General features: G+C 42.3%; 2 non-coding genes across 2 annotated transcripts; both read left to right on the top strand.

The window, feature by feature from the left end:
• Window positions 1–3,192: 3,192 nt before the first annotated feature.
• On the top strand, window positions 3,193–3,285 carry trnai-uau (transfer RNA isoleucine (anticodon UAU)). Its single transcript is given in 2 exon segments — window positions 3,193–3,230; window positions 3,250–3,285. It is a non-coding gene; the product is annotated as a tRNA-Ile (tRNA).
• Window positions 3,286–4,010: 725 nt separating this feature from the next.
• trnai-uau (transfer RNA isoleucine (anticodon UAU)) lies at window positions 4,011–4,103 on the top strand. The gene is given in 2 exon segments: window positions 4,011–4,048; window positions 4,068–4,103. It is a non-coding gene; the product is annotated as a tRNA-Ile (tRNA).
• The last annotated feature ends 2,630 nt before the right edge of the window (window positions 4,104–6,733 follow it).

Here is a 6,733-nt window from a genome sequence, read left to right as displayed (position 1 = left end):
CACCTTTTAGAAGTTATAAATGATGTAATCATGCTCCTAGAATAGGCTTTACATGTCTCCCATAAAACAGAAGGGTTGTCTATTGACTGCAAATTGATTGAATAAAATATCTTAAACTCCGATTTAAAGTAGGAGACAAATTTGTCATCTTTAAGAAAGGATGATTGAAATCTCCAATGCCGTGACAATGCCCGAGCCTGAGAGAGTGAACAAACCATAAACAAAGGGGCATGGTCAGATAAGAATATATTGCCAATGTTGCAGGAGGTAATCAGAAACATTTTTGATGAGGGGATAAAGAAATAATCGATTCTAGTATGAATTTTGTGGGGGGCAGAGAAGAAAGTAAATTCTGAATTCGTGGGGTGAAGCTCTCTCCACACATCTGAATAGCCAAAATCGTTACATATAGACGTAAGCATCTGAGCCTGTTTGGATGGAAGGGAAGTACTGGGCAGAAGTTTATCTACAGAGGGATTCAGATGGCAATTAAAATCCCCACCCACAAACGAGTGTTCTGATGCCAATGTTGCAAACTCAGCAAATGTCTTAGAGAGAAAATCAGGGGAATAGCCTGGAGGGCAACAGAGATTCATAAGTGTCACCTCCGTACTTGAAAGGACCCCTTTAACAATTACATAGCAGCCCTGATTATCTTTGACACAATGAAGCGCCCCAAATGCCAAATTCTTATTGACCAGAATCAGAAACACTTTTATTGCCAGGTATGTGGACACACACGAGGAATTTGACTCCGGTTCACTTAGCTCTCATAGTACAAAACAGATAAAAAAGCGTATACACAAAACAAACAAACAAGCAAACAACAACAACAACAAAAATAGGTGCATAGTGCAAAGTAATCCAGGTAAGTCAAGTATGGAATAGTTAAATAAATATAAAGTATACAGTGTGCGCAGAATGATGGTATAAGTGTTCAGATATTTTACAAGTGATATTACTGATATATGAATCTGGATTTTAGCTGTTCATCACAGAAAGGATTTCCCTTTTGGTGCAATATGGTGCATAGTGCAAAGATGACGAGAGAGCGAAGTACCAAGGCAACCGTCCGTGGCGCCATCTTGGAACAACACCTCTGCTAAAGGAAGAATAAGATGTTGCAAAAACTTGTCCAACCCAACTTTTTTGTAATTTCTTAATATTATCTCCCTTTATATGGGTCTTCTGAAGAAAAGCTATAGAAACCTCTTTTGTCTTCAAAAATGATAACACAGCCATCCTGTTTGCTGGCTTATGGAGACCCCGAACATTCCAGGAGCAAAATTTAACTGTACTTAAATTAAACAAAGTCATAAGATTTGAATGAATTTACAAGCTGATAAGGAGATTTATATGTGAGGAATTGCAACCAAATTGTCAGCCTAGACCCAGGGGCCAAATCAAGTTTTTCCATTTTAAGTATCAAGTAATCAGTTTCATGAGAAACCCACATCAGTAAGAGGCTGGAGAAACAACACACACAAAAAGAAAACCCACCAATAAACCTATTATTTTTGTACCTTATAAATGTGTGTCCCGAGCAAAACACAGAACCACAACAAAACAAACCTATCAGTGTCTGCCTAAAGAACCAGAAGAAACTGAGGGTTTTTCCCCAAAGTGAAAGGGGCTTACCAACATCCTTCAAGTTCGCAACAAAGAGCGAAATAACAGTGCAATGAATAACTGTGCATAGCAATGAACGAATCCTCCTTACGATGTGATAAAAAAAAATTGAGGAGGAGAAGAAAAAAGAGTCCACATTGTGAGGAACCGCGCCACCAGCAGAAAGAAAAGTTCACAGCATAATCTTGATAGCTAAGTAAATCCAGACAGTATATGTGGGAGAGGAGCTGTTTAGTCAAAAATATATTAAAACTGGACATCCAGAGTGAGATCCATCCGTCGGGAAACTAAGATCCCGGTAGAGAGTCCGGAAAGTCGTGTACCTGCTCCAGTGTAGTGAACCTCTTCTTGGAGCCTCCGTGGGGCACTTGCAGGATGGCTGGAAAAAGCATGGTATATGATATACCCCGGTCCCACAGTCACAGCTTCACTGTGTCAAATGCCTTGCGTTTCTTCATCACAGACAAGGAGAAATCACTGTAGAATGAGAACCTGGATCTGTTGTAGGTTAAAGTGCCACCTTGGCTGGCCTGTTGTGCCGCTTCCATCACCCTCTGCTTATCTCTGAATGAATGAAAACGCAGCAACACCGATCTGGGTGATTTGTTCAGAGGCGGTTTTGGTGCTAGCGAGCGGTGTGCCCTCTCTAGCTTTATGTGGCCAGCTTTGGTAGTCAACTCGAGGAAGTGGGGCAGCCAAGTCTCGAAGAAATCCACCGGCTGACTGTGGATTTCAATGTTTGGCTTGTTGGTCTGTGCCTTCTGCCAGACCAACAAGTCGAACATTAAAACGCCTGCTGTAGTTCTCTGCCATGTCCAAACTTTCAGAGAAAGCACTGACCTGCTTTTCCAACTCAGTTATCTGCGACTCATGCGCCGTGGCAGAAGTTTCAATAGCTGCAACATGGTCTTCAGCCTTGTTCAGCCATCGGCCAGCAGACTGTAGCTCCACCGAATGCTTGTTGATGGTCTCGGTGAGGGGACTGAGTTTCTCCTCGATCACTTTTACAATATTTGCAGTCATCAGGCTCAGGGCTTTTGCGAGGGCCGGGTCCAGCTCGTCAATCTCGGAGATATTAGATTCAGCCCAGTCACCATCATGTGTGCTTTCTTCAGGTGTGGGCGGGATGTCTGTTTTGTCCGTCTTCCTTTGGTTTCTGGCCATTTTATCAAAAGACTGCTGTCAAAGGTTTTTCAGAGACATAGCATGAAAGGTTCTTACAAAAAGAGGCACAAAAGTGCAATTATTGTCAGGATAAGCACATAATTAGAGCCGAGTGGCACAGAGCACCATCAAAAATGCACGGCTCACCTCGCAGCCATCACGTGACCCCTCTGAATAATTGTTAAATAATTGAAAATAAAGTAAAAAGAATGACAGAATGTACTTTTCTTCTTCCTCATGATCCCCAGAAAATTTATATTACGCAACTTGAGCATGTGACTTGTGGAATATTCCAAATAATTCTCTCATAAATGCACTCTGCACAGTCTGCGTTATACGATGTTATTCCACAAGACTGAGTTGTAAATGAGCTGATAGAAACAAACAGTACCCCATGTGGCTCCAGTGGCGCAATTGGTCAGCGCATAGTACTTATACAGCAGTACAAGTGAAGCAATGCTGAGGTTGTGAGTTCAAGCCTCACCTGGAGCACAGCTTTTAAGAGCAGCCTACAATGTTACACCAAAGGAGAATTTTCAGTGTTGCCAGAATCAGATAGAATCACCATGTCCGCTGATCAAGATGAAGCACTTATTGAAAGTGAGTGGGAAGGTAAATGAAGGTTCTTGGAAAACGTGTCAGTTGGAATCTTTATACAGGGTGTTTCAAAAAATGTTTAGATTATTTGAGATGTAAATATCCCAGAAACTACATAGTCTAGGCAAATGGAACTGAACAGGCTTAATGTTTAGCGATATAAGATTTATTCTTCAAAATTTGAATGAGAAATTCAAAGGTATGTGGAATCCACGAACGTTTTCACAAATTTTCAATGTGTGCGTCGCCAGAGACACAGTACTGAACAAGGTGCAACTTGTAGGGTTTCATTCACAAATGTTTCCTCAGGACACACTAAACTGTCGTTGGAGGAATCTGGGTCTCCAGGCATGCACTTCTTGGGGTTTCGCAAGAGTTTTTCGCAAACCCGTTTGACCGTCTCTTCCAATGCTGGTGGTCATCCAGATCCTTTTGCCCTGCACAGACAGCCTTCCTCTTTGAACTTTTTGTGCCATGTCCAAATCTGCATTGCAGTTGGTGGATTTTTAGAGAATTCTCTCATAAACGCACGCTGCACAGTCTACATTATACAATATTTAAGTTAGTCCATGAAATCGAGTCGTACATGAGCTGATAGAAAAGAAAGGCACTCCCATGTAGCTCCAGTGGCGCAATTAGTCAGCGCGTGGTACTTATACAGCAGTACAAGTGAAGCAATGCTGAGGTTGTGAGTTCAAGCCTCACCTGGAGCACAGCTTTTAAGAGCAGCCTACAATGTTACACCAAAGGAGAATTTTCAATGTAGCCAGAATCAGATAGAATCACTATGTCCGCTGATCAAGATGAAGCACTTATTGAAAGTTAGTGAAGTGACTGAGTGGGAAGGTAAATGAAGGTTATTGGAAAACGTGTCAGTTGGAATCATTATACAGGGTGTTTAAAAAAAATTGTATATTATTTGAGATGTAAAGATCCCAGAAACTACATAGTCTAGGCAAATGAAATTGAACAAGCTTATTGTTGAGCAATATGAGATTTATTCCTCAAAATTTTACAAATTTTCAATATGCGCGCTGCCTGAGAAACAGCACTGAATGAGATGCAACTTGTAGGGTTTCGTGCACACACGTTTCCTCAGGACACGCCAAACTGTCATTGGAGGAATCTGGGTCTCCAGACTTGCTCTTCTTATGGACTTCTTGGGGCTTCACAGGAGTTTTTCGCGAACCCGCTCAACCGTCTCTTCCAATGCTGGTGGTTGTCCAGATCCTTTTGCCCTGTACAGACAGCCTTCATCTTTGAACTTTTTGTGCCATGTCCAAATCTGCATTGCAGTTGATGCATTTTTAGAGAATTCTCTCATAAATGCATGCTGCACAGTCTTGTTCGACTGTGTTTGAGCATACTCTAACACACAAAACATCTTTTCCAATGAATGGAATTTCTATACCTAAAAAAGATAAACACAAAAAACAAACATTAAATTTTGACCTGTTTCCACACAGGCTGTTAAAAATTGAGGCAAATTGAATGAAAATGGGCAAAGTTATTCGATTGCGAAATGATATCAATTTTTTTTGAAACACCCTGTATATTCATTCGTCTTCAGGTTTGAGGTGGATCCAGAGTTGATCCCTGCACACAAAGCCTCAGTATGGCCAGGTTGTAGTTCAATATGCTAAAAATCCTATTTATATTTTAGGTGGATACTGAGCAAAACCGTTCACACCTCGTGGCAATTTTGGTCTACTCAAGCCACCAACCAGCATGTTTCTGGAAGGTGAGAGGAAAGCAGATCTCATACCAAATTAATAAAATTAACAAAACCCATCAGTGTTGTTTCAAGCAAACATCTTCCCAAGATCATAAAAATAATGAGACGACAGGCCTATAAGACAAAACAAAGCATAAATTTAAAAATATATCTTCTCACTTGGCGGCACGGTGGTGTAGTGGTTAGCGCTGTCGCCTCACAGCAAGAAGGTCCTGGGTTCGAACCCCGGGTCCGGCGAGGGCCTTTCTGTGTGGAGTTTGCATGTTCTCCCCGTGTCCGCGTGGGTTTCCTCCGGGTGCTCCGGTTTCCCCCACAGTCCAAAGACATGCAGGTTAGGTTAACTGGTGACTCTAAATTGACCGTAGGTGTGAGTGTGAATGGTTGTCTGTGTCTATGTGTCAGCCCTGTGATGACCTGGCGACTTGTCCAGGGTGTACCCCGCCTTTCGCCCGTAGTCAGCTGGGATAGGCTCCAGCTTGCCTGCGACCCTGTAGAAGGATAAAGCGGCTAGAGATAATGAGATGAGATGAGATCTTCTCACTTTAAGTGAGGGGTTTCTTTCTTGCCTTCTTTTTTTGAAAATCATCCACCTCTGTCTGTCTGTCCGTCCATCTTGTTCCTGTTCAGCATGCACTGCCACTGATTATGAAAGGTCAGGCTGGGACAAACATATCATATATATCATCATATTACAACATTATATAAATCACATGAATTTAATTTAAATAAAAATACATATGGACGGTAATCCAGGCTTTCATGTGGGATCCTTCAAAGTCTTTCCTGCTCTGGTCCTGCGGGCTGGACAGTGCTGACCTGGTGATCTCATCTCATCTCATCTCATTATCTCCAGCCGCTTTATCCTGTTCTACAGGGTCACAGGCAAACTGGAGTCTATCCCAGCTGACTACGGGCGAAAGGCGGGGTACACCCTGGACAAGTCGCCAGGTCATCACAGGGCTGACACATAGACACAGACAACCATTCACACTCATGGTCAATTTAGAGTCACCAGTTAACCTAACTTGCATGTCTTTGGGGGAAACCGGAGCACCCGGAGGAAACCCATGCGGACACGGGGAGAACATGCAAACTCTGCACAGAAAGGCCCTCACTGGCCACGGGGCTTGAACCCAGACCTTCTTGCTGTGAGGCGACAGCGCTGACCACTACACCACCCACCCTGCACTTATCAAGAACAATAAATACACCAAACAGATAAACTAATTAGGGGTAAGGGAGAGTGCAGACAAACCAAGAGTATATGTATATGTGTGGTTGTATATCTGTACATATGCATATATATTATATAGACAAGAGTGTTTTACTGGAAAATACACCAATTGTACAGTGTCTTGCAAAAGTATTCATCCCCCTTGGTGTTTGTCCTGTTTTGTCGCATTACAAGCTGGAATTAAAATGGATTTTTGGAGGGTTCACACCATTTGATTTACACAACATGCCTACCACTTTAAAGGTGCAAATTGTTGTTTTATTGTGACACAAACAAGAAGTAAGATGAAAAAACAGAAATCTAGAGTTTGTATAGGTATTCACCCCCTTCTGTATGAATCCCCGAAATAAGAACTGGTCCAACCAATTCACTTC

Source organism: Neoarius graeffei, chromosome 15, assembly GCF_027579695.1.
Source record: "Neoarius graeffei isolate fNeoGra1 chromosome 15, fNeoGra1.pri, whole genome shotgun sequence".
NCBI lineage: Eukaryota > Metazoa > Chordata > Actinopteri > Siluriformes > Ariidae > Neoarius > Neoarius graeffei.
Note: the sequence above shows the minus strand (reverse complement) of the source record. Positions and strands in the feature narration are given on the sequence as shown.